The 22,352-nt window shown below is 39.4% G+C and overlaps 1 protein-coding gene across 1 annotated transcript in view; it reads left to right on the top strand.

Moving 5' to 3' along the window:
* Window positions 1-5,629: 5,629 nt before the first annotated feature.
* LOC139459168 (uncharacterized) overlaps window positions 5,630-22,352 on the top strand; it is a 30,166-nt gene continuing 13,443 nt past the window's right edge. The window contains exons 1-2 of the mRNA XM_071240622.1: window positions 5,630-5,704; window positions 18,214-18,287. The gene's annotated coding sequence lies outside the window, so the exon portion shown is untranslated. The remainder of the gene's footprint in view (window positions 5,705-18,213; window positions 18,288-22,352) is intronic.

Genomic DNA, 22,352 nt, shown 5'->3' with positions numbered 1-22,352 from the left:
GATGACCGTGAATCTCATTAACATCCGATCTTTCAGTCCGATACGATACCTGTCTGCATGATGCAAAAACATCGTATTGGAGTAAAAAAAAGCTGATTTTAATGAGATTGAGTTGTCGTGTGGCCTTTTAAATGTTCACAATGTACTGTAGGACTGAACTAAGATCCACGCTGCGACCACATTGAGCGAGGTATCCGGAGTTAAGCTTGTTCTTTGCATTCAACCTCCGAGCCGTGCTAATGCTGGTCAGAGCCGACTGGAATGACCACCGAATGGACACAATGGTGGACGCATGGCTGATGTGTCACGTACCCGTGACTGCGGGGTCAAGCTCCCAACATTGTTTCCTTTCTAACGCTTACAAAACCAGTTGTATGAATAAAATAAGGATGATACGTTTTTATTATTTATTATAACATCAGCAAATTCATCATCAGGCTTTGTCAGTTTGTTTGTAGTTCAACGCCGCACTCAGCATTATTCCAGTTATAAGACGACGGCCTGGATATACTGAGCAACGATCCATTCCAAGCTTTTAAATAAGATTTAGACACAAACTGGGCTGATATTTGATGGAACGTTAGTCTTGGGTCGCAAACTTTCACAAAGGCAATTGTCGTGAATAAAATAAATTAGATGTAGATGTTAGTTGTCTTGAAAAAATATGTTGTGAAATTTGTTTTGTTCGACTTTTTCACACGAAGCAGTGGCCGAAAAAACATCTTGCCTCTCACAATCAGCCCAGCACCCAAGTGAGTGAGTGAGTGAGTGAGTGAGTGAGCATGGTTTTACGCTGCTATTAGCAATATTCCAGCAATATCACGGCGGGGGGGCACCAGAAATGGGCTTCAGACATGGTACACATGTTGGGGATCGAACCCGGGTCGAGCACCCAGGTCTATTACATGGTTGATCAGTATATCTGTTCTGTATCTTGTTGTATGTGCAATATTTATAAATGTATATAGATAGCACATGCATCTGCACACTGATGTCATGACGCTGTTTTTTTAGATTTCCCAAACAGTAACAGAATTGTATCATACCTCGTACTTTCGGTTTTATAGGAAATCCCAAATTCCTTTCAAAATCCGTTCTATGAATTTGTTTACGTTAAATATGTAATTCACGTATTTACATCTGTCATATATTTAGTACTATAAAAACTATTCTTTCTGCCCTCTATCTTATGACAAAGGCCTGTATATATACGATTAATTCCGATATTGGCCCATCAAAGCGGTTGATACTCTATATGTGTCATTAACATTCTTATGGAGACGAAGTGCCGTCTTAACATTGTGATCACATTTGCATTTGATATGAACAACAAAACAAACAATATTAATGTTAAGCCAACAACATGACTTTTATTGCGGTGGCTGCCTTCTGGGACGTGTTCATTACACAACCACGTGGGTCACAATGCCACTTAACTGTTTGTACAAATTTGTTTCAAAGTTCAGAGTGATAAAACAAATCCTCCTTACGAATGCATGAAATAGGTCATCTGCTCAATTTCAAAATTTTGAAACAGGATGTCATTTTGAAGAGCACAATGTGACAGTGTCTAGTCAACGACTAACGTGATCGGGTGGTCAGACTCGCTGACTTGGTTGATGCATATCATCGTATCCCAATTACGTAGATCGATGTTCATGATGTCAATCAGTGGTTTGTCTGGTCCAAACTCGAACGTTTACAGATCGCCATCATATAACTGAATATTGCTGAGTGCGGCGTAAACAATGAAAACAAACTTAACAACTTTATTATTATTTATTATTTGAATATCGTACCTTATCAGTCTCTAATCTCTCCTCCTCCTCTTCTTCTTCTTCTTTTAATTTTTTTTAATTTTTTTTTTATAGTCACTATATGGCTGAAATATTGCCGATGTGACTTTAAATCTTAACTCACTCACTCTTTTTTATATTATTTTTATTATTATATTATTATTATTATTATTATTATAACTATTATTAATATTATTTCCTAATTTGCTTGCTGGTATTTTAACAAGGGATATTAATAAACGGTTACAATAATTTTATTTGTCGAAGCATAACTATTTAACATCTACCATAGATTTGTATTTCAATGCAGAAGTAGCCAGTGAACTGTTCTGTTTGTTTGTTTTTGTTTTTATCACATCGTCTTTTTGTCATAATAAGGTCAGATGTTTTCAAATATAATGGTTAAACGGTTTCACGTGTCGCTCCTGTGTATAGCACGGCTCCAGTGAGTGATGGCTTGTCGTGTTAATATCATTAATGCCACTCAAAAGATAACCATGTATATTTCAGTAGAGGTTTGTGAAGAAACGTAACGGTATAAATTATCACGCTAATCCCACATACACATAAATACACCTTCTTACAAACGGCTTTCACTTTGAAGAAGATTTCATTATACGGACCCTCAGTCGTTGGTCAAATTGACTTTGGGTCAGTTTACAATAATAACTTGACCAGGTCAACCAATTTAATTTCCGTAGAGGCTTTATATTACAAATACCTTGATACCCACATGATTTAATCCGCGTTTACACACGTGTTGGGGTTAGTAAAAGGAAAATTATTTAGCCACGGTATCATCTTTCACATTTCTGCGTTTGATCTGTATAGAAAAATCACGAAGATACACATGCATGAAAAACGACTTTCTGTGGAATTTGTTTAGATTATTTTATGATAACAGTAAATATCTTCACTATATAAATGGCCATGCTTTGACAAACAGTAAATTAATTTAATGAAAGGGTTCGACACTGAATGCACTTCGCTTTTATAGAAAACACAAAAATGTAAATCTTCCAAGTTTCAAATTATAAATTTTGGTATCCCTTACTGCCGCAAGACGATCTATTTCCATGAAGAAATAATTATTTTCGGGTTAAATAACTCACTAAAATTCGTTTTTTCTTACAGCAGTTACTTGTAATGTAAAACGATACATTCTGATAACTTTAGATCGGTCGAGAGCTTCCGTACTTTACGCATAGGCAAGGGGAGGTAACTCTGAAACAAATGTCCAATATTCACATTGCCCGAAATTACAACCAGAACTTTCGTTTTGTGTTCTAAAAAAAGCGCTTTATGTTAACTGTGTTGCATGTTTTCAAATGGAATTATATTTATTCAGAAATATCATTTTTCTTAAACCTTTGAAAAGAGAACGAATTTTAGGTTAAATTAATTAAACAACCGGATATTACGCCACTTGTATGTATTCTCTAATTTATTACATCAGAAGTTATTGTAATAGTATACAACAGTTCAACATACGATCTTGTTGAAGATCGTTTAATCTCAAACTTCCGATTGGGGAATGAACACATTACGTATTGTGTAATTTCTAAAGGGACATAATCGTGCCGTTATTACTTCTAAATTAACAAGAATAAATCCTGTGTCTAGTTCTGTACATCAAACACGAATCCCGGGGGTGAAGCCGGGGGTTTCTGGGGGGTAACTTCACATACGCGTGCTCGAGATTATCTATTCTGATTTACACAGATTAGCCTCGGTCACGGGTTTCCTCTGCGTGAAGATCCCCACCCCCGGGAAACGGTCTCATCCGCGGCCTCTGGGTGGGTTCGGAGTGATGGCCAATTAAATCCACATACGATCTTGCAATGTCATTAACTAAGTGATTGAGTTATAGACAATGACCTTTCTTAACGACGCCCTTAGAGAATTTCGTTATGGGGAATTATTTTCACCTAAGTCGGATGGTCGCATCAGAACGGATGTGATTTAATTGATAGAAATTTGAATAACTTCTGTTTAATTGTTTACGTCAAAGATTGTACACAGTTTGGATGTAGAATCAGCCAAGGTCATTATATGTAATTATGTACATACCGGAAAGAACTGATGGTGTCTAGCGATGTACAATAACCATGGTAAATTGACATCCAGATTTGAACATATTGAAGTCTCCAAGACTGCTGGGACTAGACATCCTAGTCTCTGACATGAACATATTTTGCAGAAAAAAAACATTTGTTAAATTGAAGTTATAAAATATTATAAAAAGGAGTCCAGTGACCTTCATTGTAAGTTATCTGGACTTGCCAAAGATTATAGACTTGCATGGGCTGTAGTGGATATATTTGTTTCAAGATCTGTAATAATTTGCATGAACTGAATTCTAAGAACAATTTATCTGTAATTCACGTTGCCAATGATGTAATAGATTTTAAATGAATAACGCTTCACAATGTCAGCTCCCCCTCCTTCGACATCTATAAAAAACATAATCAAAATACAGCTGCTATTACTACTACAACCATGATAATGGTGACTGTACAACAACTACTACTGCCACGACTACTGCTACTACCTCCACCGCCACTAACACCACACTGAGCTCCATTCCAGCTACTAGTATATGATGGCGGTCTAGTTTATAGTAGTAGTGGTGGCTGTAGTAATTCTCATTCTGATGATGATGATGTTGCTGGTGATGATGATGATGATGATGATGATGACACCAACTTGGACCGCTGCTTCAACTACTATCACAGCGTCTACAACAACCGTAACAAATGAGATTATATGACGCACTTCTCATGTAAAATAAAAAACAGAGGTGTGACACCAATTCTATGAAAAGTGTCTCATTGTGTCCGGATATGCTGTGTGAACACTTTCGAAGGTGTACAAGTTGTAACAATGTCATTTTTAAATAAGTTTATTAAACCAAAAAGTGTTAAAAAGTCATTCAATTTCCGAGGCAGTAACTTTTAATTGCCCTATGAATACATTCAAGGGCTATTACAAACTTTTAATTGATTCATTATAACCTCCTGTGTTCACAATTCTATTGTTTAAAGTCAAAGCGTTCATTTCCATACTCAACGGTGCGTGAGCAAGGGGCGCGATATACTGGCCATTTCCTGGGAGCGGGCCCTAAATAACGAAACATGGACCCTAAAACACGTACACGATTCGCCGATGACAATACCCTCAGGTAACATGGCGATACAGGGTCCCTTTAACTCCCGGTGACTACGCTTCATTGATTCGAAGTACACACAATCACGTTTAAATCAAGATCTAAATTATTCAACAGGCTAATTTTAAACTGATTTTCAGCACAATTTCGCCCTTTCGACCAATAATGTATATGAATGTTTCAGTTATAAAAAATGAGAATGTTCAATTCCTTTAAAACACGTTTACAGTTGAAATTGAATGGTAATAATTCCCGATTCAAAATCTATTAAATATAAAATTATAGAGGCTAAACATTTCATAATTTCGACCAATAATTTCTGTCATTGTAATCCATAAAGAAATGTCTAGAAAACTGTATAGTGCGACTGTTTCCAAAGCTCTAGCAGTGTGATAGTGACGCCACTGTGTTGAATTCTTCCAGACACCCGATCCGTCGTTATGCCCCAGTGCCCGCATTGAAACCCCTCCCCCATCCCCCCCACGAAACCGCGCAGCTGCCGCTATCACCGGATTGGCCGCCAGAGGGAGTCTTGTGACGTCACATACCGCGGCACGTTCAATTCGGCTACGAATGTACACATTGAACCACGAGAAGTGGAGAGAGCAGGACCGTCGCGGACAGTTGGGACGATATCTGTGTTTATAATTTGGAATATATTGGATTACATAGCTGGAGTGCTTGTGCATACTACATAGACTATCAACAGAGGGGTTGGATATTTGTATTTTCCCTATATACGGTGAGTTTTCAGTTTGTGTTTCTCGGCTTTGTTTCGTCTGGCCGGCAGACGATAGCTCACATCAGCAGACGACAACCGACATCTGCCAGGCCAATCTCTATGGTAACGTTCGCAGTTTAAACGATATCGCTGTTCCATCTAGGCTAGGGGATAATTGTGCCATTGCGTACTCGGCACATATAAGAAATTAATGTGACACTTTTACGAGTGGTAAGTTGTGACGGATTTCAATATTATCTAACAGTGGAGATAAGCGGACATTTTATTTTCATCAATGTCATGTTACTATTTCAAAATTTATAACTTGCCAATAAATTATTTCCTCCAACTTCGAATTTTGAATAATCGAGATAAATTTATCATTGTCATTTTGATTGATTGTTATTTGTCGTCTGATGATGTGATAGTCACGTTTTGTGATAGAGTGATAGAGTGTTAATAATTATAATTGTGAGCCAGCTTTACTTGTCAATGAAACCAGAAGTAATGATTTATCATGATTGATTCACGTTATCATACATTATTTGTTATTCATGATAATGTCATTTCGTTTAATTAATCTTATTAATCATTATCACTTGTGTAAATTAAGTTTGTTTACATTTGAATATTAACCAAAGCCCACATGACATTACGCTTTTAGGTGTGAATATATTACACCTTTTACTATACTTCATCATTGCTTCTGATTTGATTGATGTTTAGGTACTTTTTCTTTTTCGCCAGTAATATGTTTGACATTTCAGTTTATGTGTCACCGCAATAATGTTATCAATATTCATAGATCTGTTCAGTACATCCACGAAGTGTTTGTACTTGTAAACAATTGACAACCCGCATTATTGTCAATGAAGTTATCACTTAGTGTTTTTATTGAAGATTATTTTGATACACCTTTTAAAACTTGATACTAAAATCTAGACAAAGGGGTAACTTTTATCACTTAACGCGCCCCTTTCATCACTAAATCCCACTATTATGTCCACTTTAACGAAAACAGTAGTTCCCCAGAAACCCATCTCTCGGATATAAAACACGTATCTGCTAACTTCAATATTTTGCCTCATTGTTTTATTCTCATGTTGGTGTTGCTGCCCCCGGTTCTCTGCACCATGGCACGCACTGTCCTCCCCATTCTTCCTGTATTTGCCCCGTGGGCGTTGGGTATCCCACAGTCAACACAGCACGGGAGAGATAACCTCTTCGTCTGAGAGCAGCCCTTTGTCTTACGCCATTTTCATCGCTTCATTGCCCCCAGCTTGCAAATATTACGTGAGGGGAGATATAGCGAGGATACTCCTGATATCGGCCTACTCATGTCAACAAACATTGCACTCTAGCACTGTTGGAGCAACAATCTACAGTCAAAAACAAACATTATAAAGTGGTTTATACTCGGCCATCCAGTTAACATGGCAGATATGTGAACAGTTGACAAGTTGGTAGTTTGAACGGAGTATTTTCTTATTGTTGAACTTAAAGATGGAATGGTTTATGACAGTGTGAATTCGTGTATATTTGTCGGGAGATTTATTTCTAAACACAGACTATATTTTTGGTATGCGAAATGGCATAGAAATGAAGAATGTGAAGAAACTAGGGCAGTTTCCGTTCTTCTTGTTCAGGAACAGATAAAGTACAACAAGTGTGCAGTAGCAGTGTTGGGAGTGTGATTGTGGCTATTAGTGGTTCCAGTAGGAATGTGATTGTAGCTATTAGTAGTCCACAATGGTAGCGGGCACCTGCCAGAAGCGATCTGCTTGTCACAACCACGAATGTGTTGTGATAGACATTAAATTAATGTACAACGCTGAGTGAATAGCAGCTACCGGTCTCTCACTAATGGACTTTCATTTTATTATATATTGCTGGATAAACAATTACGAATGAAATCAGTAATGAATATTTAACATATTTGCTTTACAATCTGTCAATTTAGCACTAGCTTCTGTAATGAAGTTTGACACTTGAAGTAATCATTATTCACTAATTTGACATTAATTGCAACGTTAAAATACTGAATTTATCTATTTTGTAACTTTTCAATTAATGGAGGTAAACCAAGTTTTCCCTGTTGAGGTTATACGTTACTGGTGAGCTGTCATTAGGCCAGAAAACGTCCATCCTCATTTTCTACCCATCATTAACTCCGTACATGCCAAGTGCACCATTAACCCCAAACATGCCAACTGCCTGTCCTTGCCAGAGTCTCGTCGCTTTGTCTCTTCGCCTCATCACATCAATTCATCCCACAACTTCGTCCGTTGCACATGAGGGACTATTCTATATAGGGCTACAGGGTGTATCCGCCTCTAAAGTAACTTCTGGCTATCTATTTTTCGCAAATTACGAATAAGTGTTATTCAATACACCGCCCTATTATCCAATAACCAGATGCTGAATTAGATATTCCAAGTGCAGTTTTGCTCTTTGTATTCTAAAACATGTATGATGTCAAGTAATTTATAAATGCGACAGTTTTAGAAAATTGACAATTAATTCTAAAATGAAGTATCGCAAGTGATATCGAGTGATGTCACGTTTTCAGTTTTACGATGTGGTTTAAACCGATTAGACGCGGATGCCGTAACTGAATATAAAGTTAACTAAGGAAAGGGCGTGTATCTTTAATGAAGCACACCAACGTACTGTCTAGAACGTCTCAATGTTTTACAGCTTCTGTTGCTCTTTACATCTAATGCAGCATTAGATTTTCTTCCATGATTTCTTACACAGTGGTTGATATGTATTTGATTATCGGTAGGTCATAAAAGTTAATATACTGACAATGTTACGAGGTCATTGGACATCAATTAATAAAGCCCATCGTTGTGCATCCCTAGGGATCAAAAGAGCCGCCGGACCTCTTTCCAAATGTGGCTAGTTTGCAGGGTAGCACTAAGGAGGCGGGGACAGGGTTGGTCAACCAGTCAGCTGTTTTACATCATGGAATTGGCCATCAAAGAGCCTTGTTGAACTGTGCAAGGTTACTCCACAGACCTACAATAAACTTACGTCCTGCTCACATAACCGTGTTAATGTCCACTGACTGCGGCCACCGGTCATCAAAGAGGACAGCGCGTTACCCCAATACCCCCGCAACCCCTTTAAGCAACATGTGGTTGTATGAGATACTGGACAATATCATGACTGTCCGGCCAAGTCGACCATCAGTCGTTCTGACATTTCGAGTGAGAAATGTATTACTGGGAGCAGGTTGGAATTAACTTTTACGACAACGGCGTTGGGCTTGATGCTTGGGGTGATGGACGTTATTTATGGAATGTCCCCTCTGTGTTATATATGTCACTAAGATATATATTGACCCGAATAATACAAATAAACAACACACGTCTTTGTTAATGCAACTCGGCAGGACTCAAGTTTAGCTGATAGATGACAGTAGTGTGGTCATCTGCCAGAACCCCAATGGCTGATAGGGTCAGCCATGGAGTGCATTTTATTGTCCGGCTTGACCGCTATGCTGTGTCTCAGTGAACAAAGCCCCGGCAATTTGCTCTTGCGGGGGTTCGTCTGTTATTTTATTCTCGCAAATTGCTCTGTCTTTTGAGGGCAGAGTTTTGATCCCTATCTGTCGAGGCTCGAAAAAACTTTTGACAAGGTCAGATTTCACGATCCCTAAATATTCTTTCAAAGTACCCTCATAATTGCTCTTGGAAACTGTTTGGACAATTTAAGCGGATAATTTCATAAGGTGTGGATTCACATTGTCAAAATACTTCACTGAGCCTAAGGATCAAAGTTTTTTTCTTTTCATTCACCTGAATATGGAATAAAAGATGTTGATAATCCAAATACCCAGACATATCCCGTAGAGTCATCTGCTAAGCTGGGGTAATGGGTTAATCAACTCCAGCTATGCTTAATTCAAAGAACAAGGATTCCCCATGGTGATCCTGGGGTAAGCTCAAGTCTCACCACGTGACTATAATCATCTTCAGGTGGTCTGCTCCACCATGTGGGTGGTTTGGGCAGTGGTCATCAAGTCTTATGAGAGAAAAAACCGAAATGAAAACATAAGTTGAACACTTCTATTATTTGAACTCAAATTTAATGTAAATGCTTGTTCCGGTGCGGTTGCATTTCCTTGCGATATCAGTGATAATATTACTAGAGGTAGCATGGGGCAGGTATGGCTGTCATCCGGTACGGTGGAAACGCTGGACCCCTGGGGAACAACGTCGGAAGTAGCATGCGAGTTTCACAGGTTCGAGAGTATCAAAATGTCACATTTCTGGCAGGAATAGCGTCCAGTTTCTATCTGATCTGTTCCACGTGTGAAAATCATATCGCATATCCATCGACATAGAAGCTTGTATGTTTGACGTTAAGTTTTCAACAGGTCTTCAAGTTCCTCTGCCACCATTGGCATGCTGGGTTAGTGTAGGTGGGAGGGGTCATGTTATGACAACACGGCGCCAGACAAACATCCATCCATTCCCTGGTGTCATTTCTATAACATAAAATCTCAAATACCACATGGTTTGGCGATGGACATCAAGCTATGGCGTGTTGGGTCAATCGTGACCACAAGAACACATATCCTTGATTCCTGTTCACAAACTCCATAAACATACAACCCCAACATTGACGGATGTGCCTGAGTAAAGAATACAGGATTTTAAAATGGTCAAACACATTCTTCCCTTGTACTATCCTGCCACATGGCTTCTTTTAATTCGAAACATCGGTGCATATCTGACATGTTGCGCCAGGCATGACATGAATAATTGCTGAAAATCAGCAGGACATGAATATCTTACTGCAGTTCCCATGTCCCTAGCTGTACCCAGTGACCTCCATGTGCACGAGTATAGCATAGGCAGCGAACACGTGTTCATGTCGTCATTGCAATCATCCAGAGTTGGACTGATTGAATATTTTTGTGGTTTGTCTCTGTTTATGGCATTTATCATACCTCTGTACTGATGCTTATTATCTTTTATCCCTAAGTATTCCCGTGGTTTAACTAAAATACTGTTCGTCGTTCAACCAAACTCACTCCTGTACTGTACCTAAGGTGTTATTCCACCCCTAAAGCCATGTTATACAATGCGGTGCTTTTGTTAGAGACAAGCGGCATGGACATTTTATCAGCTTTTGATGGGACATTCTATATCACTACCAAATTTGAAACAATCGTTTTTTAGGGGTGATAATCAGTCAGTTGCTAAGAAAATGAACCGCTCTGAAACCCTGTGAAGTTGGTAAAAGTTGCTCACGTCCAATTGTGAAGCGATAATCGTACATATACTGAGTTCCGATGCAGTGTATGGGTTAATGCCGGGGGTGACTCGTGGATTTATATCAACAGGTAGAGATATATATCGAAACATTCAACCCGTTTCGCGAATACAGAAGTAGCGTTCAACAAGAATGCAACCATCCTCCCCCTTATCACATCACAGCCATGCAATCTTCAACACCTGGCCGCGATATGTCCACGCTGTGTCCATCTTAACGGGAGATGGACTCCTTGATTTCTCGCTTCACATATTTTCTAAATTATCCTATATCTGACACCCGTGGAACCTTCATGGGAGATTGGGGATACGATGTCACCTCCGATATGATCCCCATGGAACGGCGTCCATCTTGTTTTAGTTGGACTTTCTTCATTGTGACAGCACAGCAAGGAGCCTGGGATGGATTACATATCCAAGTTAACTTCAAGGGCTCTGGCAGACATTTTGACAAATCCTGTTTTGGCAAGAAACGGAATTTTTATGACACCGAGGTCGGCTGGCTAGTGACCCGTGTCAAATCTGACAGAGGTAGATGAAAGCTGGACAATATCGAATTTGAATTTTTATTTCTATATAATTTCCCTAAGCCAACAAATAGGCACATGATTGCCAGGCTGCTTAGCAGAGGTTATGGTATAAATTTCAATATAATTAAATGCCGCAAACAAGATATCGTGTTGAACGATGTAGTCAGCGATGAACTTGCATATATGTGTAATTTTAAGTCTTGTCCGAGTTCTGTACCTTTTTTTTAAGAATAGAATAAATTTGAGCTCGTCACTAGTTCACCTCTATATCTCCATTAATTATCCCCAGTCCACAGGTGCGAGGTATTTCTACGGCGTTGACATGAACAGTTTGAATCAAATTGGGATATTTCACACGGTAATTTGCAATGTCTGAGAGTAGAACTGCCAAGTGGCTCAGCAGTTGGTAACAGTCCGGCACCCTGGAGGTGGTAATTTGTTTAAATACAAGTAATCATTGCAGACAACTGGCCCTCGACCACAGCGCACAAACTGCGACAAGTACCTAGATGGGTTTTCATAGAAAATATTATGACACAAGCGTAGGAAGGGGGTCGTCCCTCCCAACTCAGCGTCTGCTCATCTCTAACGCTGGGAGACTGACACTTGAGATGATAGTAACGAAAGCTGGTCAGATTATAATTGGTCTGAATCATCCCTACACTACTCTGGATATCATGTTTAAATCTGGAACGGGATGTCTGGTGGTTCGTCGGTGGGAATTTCAAAATTTGAATTAACTAATTAAATCGATCGAGGTCTTAAATTGATGCTTGGCAGTGTTTCTTAGAGGCTTAATTGACAAGTCAATGGTCGCATTGTCAGGCGTGAATAAGGTTTTTAGTGAGACATCTAAATATGGCCAAAACTGACAGTATCGGGTGCTGTTTCCCATACAACACAATAACACTATCGGATTTGAACCACCCCACTTAACGCGACTAATTGCATAAACGTGAAGTGGGTTTCTTATTATCCGATATTGAAAACTATGTATTGCTGCTGACGCTATTTGAAATTAAGCTAATAACGTGTGAAGCGAGATATTGATTTTGGAATATAAGTGGATTGGTGAGAATAGGTTCGTTGCGTCGATGTTTTTGTCATTCCTATTTTAATCAAACTAATTCCGAACGAAGTCCCAGTTTTAAATTACATTAAGAACCAGTAAACCAGCATGTCAGTTTATGCAAATCCCGGTAAACCCTTCCCATCAAGCTAAGTGATAATGTGGTCTAGAGGTCTCCATGTTAAGATTAGGCACGTTTTAGACCACCAGTTTTTCCCGACCTGCCATGTTAATGGTAACCTTTGACCTTCCTGCAACTCGTGGTTGATCGTTTTTCTGCCAATTTCCTCATTTCTCAGTTCTGATTTACACCAATTAGATTTAATGATAAGCCTCATTAACATCGTTAGTGAGGGTGGTACAGCGTGAGAAAGCGCCCTCTACCGAACAGCCTCGTTGTGGGGTGTGATATTACGTCACGTGTTACGTATCTCAGCGCTAAACAACTCTCGACAAGTCAAATATCGGCCTCGAAATCAAACATTATCCTTCACTTGAGTAGCTAATGTTGACAGAGGTGTTTTAAATTCTAAAGAGAGTTTAGTGACTTCCTATCCGTGATCCTGTCAAATTCTCATAGTTTTTTAACTTGGGTAACAAGGAAAGTATTTGTTGTCAAATCGTTGGATTACCAACCATTCTTTCAAAATAACATTGCAGCGTGTGTATCTGTATTAGTTTGTGTTTTACACCGGAAAGGTAAACGTATTCAGCCAAGCATCACTCAGTCGTAAACTTAAACTGCAGCCAGTAAAATGAATTGTTACATGCTTTTGTTGCTTAGCAACGGGTAATATAGGTACGAGTCAGGTGCGTGTTGTGGCTTGCAGGGATTAGGATTATAAGTCATAAAACCAGAAATACTGTTTGTGGTGTAGATAGAGTGGTAGATACACGGTCATAGCTGAGGAAGGATACGGGGTGTAGGGGGTAAATATGGCGGCTAGGTTCTCCTATCGCCACCACAGAACAAACTAATTGATGCCATTTCTTATCTGGTTAAATTGAGGGTACAGGTCAATCGATCTAATAGATATGCCAGTATTGCACCATAAACTGGTAGGGTAAACTGTGATTTTGAATGACAGTTGTACAAAAGACGTAACACTATTTGTTCAGAGTTGATAATTGACGTCGTTGTTTGGCCCAAGTGGTGTACAAAGTCTCAGGTTTCGAGGTGAGAATTGGCAAAAACACCATTTATCGCTATAAACATTAGATTGGCCTCTGACTTCCACATTGAAGTCAGTGATTGTCTGTTACACGACAGTGACGTAATGGAACAAGCAGGGATGTTTTCCCACTGCATGCAATGGGGTGTTCGGCTTGTTAAACATTGCTTTCCATTCAGTCCTCTCCTGGCCTCAACGTCACGTGCAATGAAGCGAACGCCACCCTCAGTTCTTATCATCTCCATATTTCCGCTATTTTCGGGTGGGATAGAGTTTGTTCGACGAGCGTAAGGACAATTAGTGTCAGGTAAAATTCGGGGTCGGTTCGGGGGAAGGGGGGTGGGATAAAATGGACGAGGTGGTTTCACAGGCTTGTGTACATCTGCGGGAAGCTGCTATTCAAAGCGCTACTGTTATTCAGTAGTCTCAATTAAGCTAATGCTACTCGGTGAAAATATGCTTTTACGGCTTTTATTCGGAACATCCCCGTTGATCAACGTAACTTTTTCTTAAAATCTTAGAACTCTTAAGTGAATAATGTCGGTCTGAAAAACACGAACCATGACTTCTAAAAAGAGAAGTTTGAGAACAGGATGTTCACGGTGTAATTATGCTCTTGGTCTTTCAAAGCGGGAGAATTAACCGAAACCACATTTCAGATAAAAGTTGTTTCATCAAAACCAGTAAGTAGAAAATTACAGACGCAGGCTAATTCAGATACTTCATAATCTGCAAAATGTCCTAAAACTGTTTTGTAAATTTTTTTTATTTGTATGATAATACAAGTCAGGTCAAGTTGAAGTTATCAATTTTATGTTTGTAGTAATTATCCCTCTGGCATCAAATGTATCCTTTTTATGCAACATAAAACCAATCTCTCATCAAACATTATTTGTGATAAGTCAGTTCTGGCATATTATACTTTCGGGGGGAACCTGATGTTAACATTTACCCTTAAACCAAATTTAGATTAATCAAAATGTTAAGAAATTTGAATAGAATTTTACAATATACATGTTATAGCACATTGTTATATCCCAATCATGTGATAATCCCTTTATATCGCCTAGAGAAAGGGGAAAGTATAGGATAATCTCTGGTAACTGTCCACTGTTTCAGTGCTGTTGATCGTTCCCAATGATGTCGTAGGTTGATGTAAGAGATTATTCAGATTGCAAGGTGAGCACAGAGGTTCATTGTGTTGGCCTGCGGGTAGACGATGATCGTTGCGCTGTTGTTCAGAATAGTCGGGTAAACGTGCAACAACAGCCAAAGGGCAAAGCAGTTGTCGGCCACAATACAACCAGACCTGATAGGCCTTGCTTGTGAAAAGGCCACCAGAAACAAAGCGGCCTTCATTACAATCTGACCAGCTCCACCGTCTTTGAATGCGCAGATTCGGACATCAAGAACCCCTTGGCTTTGAAGTTTCGCCGCCAACCGACTCATTTGCGACATTTTCCACTTGTTGTGAAGAAAACTGATACCCCATTGTAGGGGTGGGAGGATAAGGGTGTTTGTTTGAGGTTTATCTGATACAAGCCTTGAGTAATCCTGGAAAAGAGCTCGTAATAAAAAGTAATGGGCCTATCGCCCATGGTGGTTTGTGTAATGTTGTTTGGTTTGCTTGTATTTCGTTATTTGTATATAACCCTTGATTTATCGGTAGCGATACAATAGGGGTATTCTTTCGGATGAGCTTTCATTATGCAGCTACTTAGTAGAATGTACATGCAGCTGAATCCTGGAATTTTCGGAATGGCGTGACATTCGCAAATATTCTGCGAATTGGGACTCCTTTCTTGATCCCGACCGACTTAAGAGACTTCCATGGAACAAGGAAATATTTCAGTCAATTAAAGCATCATAAATTGCTCACGGATGGTTGTTAGAAATCACAAACAAACCCCACAAATCGGCAGCGATGAAACGTTGAATTTGTGATCATTTCTTCAAATATTTGAAAATCGTCAAAGAGATTCGTCGTGGAAGCACGGGTTGGTGAAAATTAGAAAATTGCTTGATTGTTCGTCGGGAGTATGACACATTCTTACGCTGATGTCTAATAGGAGTCAAAGAAAGTCATTGTCAATTTTGACCAAACAAAACAATTTTTAAAATTTCCAGGCCCGTTTCCTGTAAATGAACAGTTCGGATAATTCTGACAGTGTTCCGCATACGTTGTTAACAAATAGCCTGATCAAGCTTAGCTGATCTATTGACAGATTAAGGGACCTTTCCCTTAGACAACAATTGTTTCCCAGATACGATTCTGAAACGTCTTGGTCAATTTCCTCTGTGTCTTGTCTGAAGACCGCCACGGATTCACTGCTTTTTGAGTGACACTGAGAACTAAAAATTGTATGGAGAGTATTTAACCCTTATTGTGGCCATGTATCGGACGATTAAGCAACTATGAGCAGAGTTTGTCAAGGAGGGATTAAGCTTGAATGGCGCTCTGGGTAGCGGTCATGATAGAACGCATATCTGTATATATCAATAGCAGTATCCCCGGGTCGTACCTATTAGGTATTAGAAATGATTGACACAGACGGGGGTATTCAACCTGCACAGACGTTAGGTGCCAATAAGGAACAATAGTATATTGATAAATGATGCCGTTCTCTCCCACGCCCGTACACCATTGAACGTACAAACTGACACGTTCCGGTCACATAATGAGTTTCAAATAAACAAATGACGAAAAACTTATGAAATTGCAATCGTGCTAATTTTGTTTCGCGATGAACCAGGGCGGTTTGCTTTTTCTGTTGAAATACATTATACCATTGGTTGTCATAAGGTAACGTATCTGATACTCTTCCACAATGTGATCTTTCTTCTAGGTATATGAGTTAGGGGTTTAGGAAAATCGAAACGCAAAGTTTTACAGCTTTGGTGACAGTTGAGATCCAAGTTCTACGTTCACATGAGAACTATTGGTTTAATAGGATTAAGGCGACTTGGTGTCACAGTGGTGACAATTGCAAAATGCATTCATTGTATTTCCGTGTCCACCCCTAGGACGACGTACCCCAGACTATCTTGTCATTCCTGACATCTACTTCCAAGTCCACTTCTTGAGGGGGAGGGGTTCCGCCCTCTGAGACACCGTGCACAAGACACTGTGGGAGGGGGTGTCAGAACCGGGGTGGGATTAGTAAAGAGGGCTTCCACTGGGGTGAAGTATGGGGGAGGAGGTTTGCACTGTGAAGGGAAGTTGAAGTTGAGAGAATTCAGAAAAAAGGATCTCTACTGGTTTAATTATGAAGGATACGTGTGATTCTTAAACTCTGGCAGGGAATGGAATGGGTTTCTTTTGTATTCACCCAAACTTCACAAGAGGTTTTTTCTGTGAACGAGTTTAAAGTACAGTTGTACAAAGACACCGATACAATCATCGAGTGTTGGTCCGTTTTAGCGAAAGCGTTCAGTAGTCAGAGACCTGTTGTTCGTATGACGGACGTTAAAGGTCCTTAATGTCAGGCGTAGCTGTATCTCACTGTCCGTCCTACTTGAGAATGGACAGTCATCATGGGAAAATCGCTAAACCCGGAGGGATAGAACAAATCTCGATTCGAACCAACAGTTAGAAGACTAGTGTCAGCTGTCAAATACGAGAATATAACGAATTACAGAAATTGAGGGTAAATTGATTTTTTGATAGTATGTCGATGTTTGTTAATAGACAGACATTAATATTGCAATGTCCACAGTTATAATAAACACAGCATTTCTGTGAACTCGTTACTCGAAGGGAGGTAACTCTAACATATAAGTAGCATTACGCAAGACTGATGCCTGCAAGCGGAGGTCAGCTATTCAATCACCTTGCGTGAACTTTTAAGGTGCTTCGCCAAAATCATCTTGGTTAATTACTGTATTCCGAAACGGTTTGATGTCTCAATTCAATTTATTAACAAATTAATCAACCGAAATCGGACATCTCCCAAATGACATTCGTATTCAAGTTGCACGTGTCCTCTAAACTTTGAAGATTCACTTTGAAATCCAAACTAGATCAAATTTCCCCAATCTATGTCTCCATTAACGACAACAAATTGAATTATAATTAAAGGTCAAAGTTTAGCAACATTAAGATAGGGTTGCTTATTATCAAATGAAGCCGCAAGACGATAGTTGAACTGCATTAAGATACGAGGCACCGGAGCTACAATGAACAGTGGAAAGGTCACACTTGATGAAAATGGTATAATTCTTTCCTGGTCACATGCAACGAAAGTCTGATCGCTGTGAAGCCATTTGCGGGAACAATGGGTGATTTCTCAGGTTTCACGCTTGAGGGAATATCGTCCATGTCGGCGAGAATTCCGGCATGGTCTTTGAGGCCAATTGAAGACAGATGGGCCCTTCCATGTTAAAACATCTGTGCGAACGCGTGTCTACTTTCTTTCTGATGTCAGTTCCCTTTTTGATGTCAACATCTTTTGAAGACCATTCTTTTATTTTTCAGAAATTGTCCATATGATGTAGAAAGTGCTGCTGTCAAACTCTGGTAATGTGAGTCCGGTTGAATATACATATATGGTGAGTACAGCTTAACCAACTCTTGTGGCACTTGTCAACCTGTTTCTTAAAAGGCCAAAGACTTGTGTTATCACAATGTATACCCACAATGTAATGATTGTCCTGAGTTTCCTGAAATGTCAAAACAGTGTTGCAACTTTTAACACTTGATTAACCCATCATTCCATCTGATAAACTCATACAATGCCTCTCTTAGCTGTTTGATAACCAAGTTATAACCTCTGCTAATGTTATAACAACCCTTTAGTCACCAGTAACGGTTATGCATATTAGGCAAAGGGTTTTTATTGCTATATTTATATCTAAGGATTACAAACGTGTTTTGACTAAGCTGACCTAGATTTAAACTATTCAGTTCAGCCTAAGATCAAGGGGGGTCATTAGTGACGCTCCTATCTCTCTTTTGGAGTCAGGCAAGAAGTTAGAGCATCATATTGCATCAGAAGCCTTGGACAGATCAATTTGCTATCAATCATGGCTGGTGAAGTCTAAAGATGGGGTTGGATGAAGTTAGGACTAAACTATCTTGAACTAATTGAGTGTATATCTGATTGGCCTGGGGAAGAAGAAAATTGGCCCCTTGGTACCCCATTAGTAATCTCAAGAGATATAGGGGTTATCTCATGGGTAGGGGCACCTGTTGGCTCCATACACTGTTGAGAATTTATAAGGGTATCCTAGGAGGAGTAAGCATATACTCAAAAACGTTGTGTTCCCCATATTAAAGAAGTTGGCATCCATATATTCTCTTCCTTACTAGACATAATAAGAAATAGTCATGTATAGTCTTTGCGAATTATTCTCCGCCTAATGATAATAATTATCATCATGTTCGGCTTGATTAAATATAAACCTGCCAGTGTTCGGACTGATGAGTGCAACAGCCATTTTAAATTATTCCTTTGTTAATTCATGATTTGATTTTCATGTCATTTTGAATAACCTATTGATATCAACCAGATATTATTCCTGACGTTGCAACAAAGGAATTAATTCCATGTCTCAGGAAGCCAATACAAAATGACACTAATAACTTGCATCAACATGACAATGAGAGTGTATGACAATTGCCAACGTCATGGAACATAATTACTTTTCTAAGTGCATAAATCCGAAATTGTAATTTTTTGTAATTACTGTAGAAATAGACTGATGTTGTCCATAATGTATGCAAACTTGCCTCAGTTTGACATGAGAAAGTTTGCTTATAAGATGTTGGCTCAAACATGACTTTCTGATAACATGATTGCTTTGGGTGACACTTCAACAATGCAGACCCAGTCCAAGAGAATAGACACAGGCTTCTAGAAATGAACTTGACACAAGTAAATTGAACTTATTACCCAGTGCAAACATAAATGGTCAAAATTTTCATCCACACTCAGCAAGGAACAAAATAGTCATTGTGAATGAATAAAGAAGTTGAGGCTGAATTACAATACCACTGTGAGGGCTAGTGTCACGCCAGACTCATATATTTGAATAATCGGTTACTAAAGTCAACTATGAGAGCCCCGAATCGAGGCTTTTGTTACAACGCGTGTGCTTTCCCTGACAGGGAGAGGGGGATTATGGGATTGTTTGAAGAGGGGTCCTCATATCGACAACGTTTTACGCTGATCAACAAATATTGACAGTCTTGATCTGTCACTCACTTCAAATTTACCCTGTGCCCAACATGAGAAGGCAGGTTCAGTATGGGAGTTGGTATGAGACGAACGCCTTCTGGTGTTGATCTGGTCACGGATGTCTGCTACCAAACCGTAGAGGTGCTTCTCCAGACAGGAAAATGATACAAGCTGATCCCTGAAGGCCTGGGTGGGCAGAACAATGACCTGTGGCTCCCCCTACTGTTTTATGTCTAATCCTGATTACACAGTCTAAAACTCTGAGGATACGTTTCCTGAGGATGGAATCTGAAAGGACAATCTTATTTCTCTCTGGACTCCACAATGTTTTGTACAGGTACTTCAGACTTCATCACAAATATTTGTATATATTCTTTCCTGAAGCCATGTTTATAATACACCTTAATGCAATGTCAAACATTTTATTTCATTTTCAAATGTTTAAATTTAGCATGAATTTGATAAATGACAAAAATGGATTTAGAAAATATCCTGTATGAAGTTTCGAAGGGACCACAGCCATAAAGGCAGAGGTTTGGTGTGGAACAAGTTTGCTGATAACCTTAGTTTTTATCATTTAGATTTTAATGCCTATTTTCAAACACAACCATGAATGTTATTTAGATTCAACTTTATAAGATAATCTCACTTTTAACATGTTAAACACGTTTGAAGGCTAGTACTTCATAGAGGCAACGGTCACACTTTGTCACTTAAAAGTCAAATAAGAGATGACTTCTTTTGAAACTTAAAAGAATTATTTCCTATAACTGTCACATTATTTGAGCTCTGCTCTGTTATCAGGAGTTAATAGGGTTTAAATAGCCCCAAAACTCCAAAACAACTCCCTGGTTGGTTCTGAAGATCTGATGAAGCACTTTATCAACCCAGCAATATCTGTTCTTGTTGACAGAGATGTTTATGGTGCTATATAAACACAGGAGTCCCCGAAACAACAGTTGTGGGATCAGTCTGTCCATCGGTGGACCCATAAACCATGTAGTAGTTATGGACATGATAGCCATGGGTCATAGTTCTCATTACCCTATGCTGCCCCTCAAGGGTCCTTGTTGCCCTGTACAGTACTGCCTAGTTTGTGTTATGTATCACCCTCAGATTACAAGACAAACTGGAATCAAAGGGGAAATCATTGCTCCATATCACTTGACCTTGGAGAAATTACAGAACAAAGTTTTATCACTTGTATTATTGTTGGCTTAGGACCATTTTGTTTGCAATTACCTTTCTGGAATTTGAAATCTGATCATGTGTGTGCTTCCCAGTTGTTCAGTGTGTAAAGAGCCTACTAGTCTGCAGATTTGCTGGTCAATATTGGATTTATGGTTTCCAGATTGTTGTTTTAGCCGTGATAAGCTGGGTTAATGAGAAGATCTTGGACACATTGTACCTGCTAAAGTAAATTATTAGTTGATCAGATCAGTTCCGTGAAATGTCGGTAAGCCGACAGGTAAATGGTACTAACACTGCTGTAAGTGTCCCTTTGCAGCCTACTTTGTGATCACAGGTGATGGAGTGGCAAGGTCTGATATTGTCGGGACACTTTAATGTCCAGCCTCACCATCTTGACCTTGGAGACAGTGGTCATTGAATGACCAAATACCCCATGTCCAGCTTCACAATACCTTTCCAAACAAAGAGACATTCAAACAGGTTTACAGCATGGCACATCAAACAGACTCAGAGTCCTCTGTGATGAGGTGAGTCAGAGCTCAACCCAACCTTGTCTGCTGGAAAAACAAAATGGCTGACAATGACGTCTGCAGATGTTGAAAAGGCCTAATGAACAGGATCAAACAATCTAGATTGAGGAGAAGGAAAAGGGTAGTCACCCATGGTCATAAAACTGTATGAACTGATGAAACTGTGTCTGGAACGGTCACAGATGAACAGAAGCATCTGACCTAAACCTTTTCCTTCTCTCTGCTTCATTAATATGTGTCTTGAACATGGACGACAGATATGGTTGAGGGGTTTTGCACTTGTGGTATTGTCTGGTTAACTGATCAATGGAGATAATGCAGCATATCACTATGCAGCTACAATGGCATCTTAGACTCCATTAGAATAGGCAGGAGACCGTAACTAAGAAGCACATATGAAATTAAAAAGGACATGCACTCCGATGAAAAATAATTGCTACTCTGACCAAGTACTGTAACTAGTGTGAAATAAATTGGTCTTTATGTGGATGACCATGAGAAAAAACAAGAACTGGATTTACAGGTAGGCTAATACAAGGGGAGACCTTTTTGTGAGATCTTCTTGGCCCATTAGTCGGTGTTGGGACAAATGGGGACCAACAAATATGTAACCCCATGTTGATCTACAGGCTATAATTTACCTGTTCCACAAGCTTAAACTCAGTTACTGTATTAATATACATGCATTAGGAGCTTAAGCAATAATCGTGTCCTTA

This window comes from Haliotis cracherodii, unplaced genomic scaffold, assembly GCF_022045235.1.
Source record: "Haliotis cracherodii isolate W230 unplaced genomic scaffold, xgHalCrac1.p SCAF_13, whole genome shotgun sequence".
Classification (NCBI taxonomy): domain Eukaryota; kingdom Metazoa; phylum Mollusca; class Gastropoda; order Lepetellida; family Haliotidae; genus Haliotis; species Haliotis cracherodii.
The sequence above is the reverse complement of the archived record's forward strand: the minus strand, read 5'-3'. Positions and strand labels throughout refer to the sequence as shown.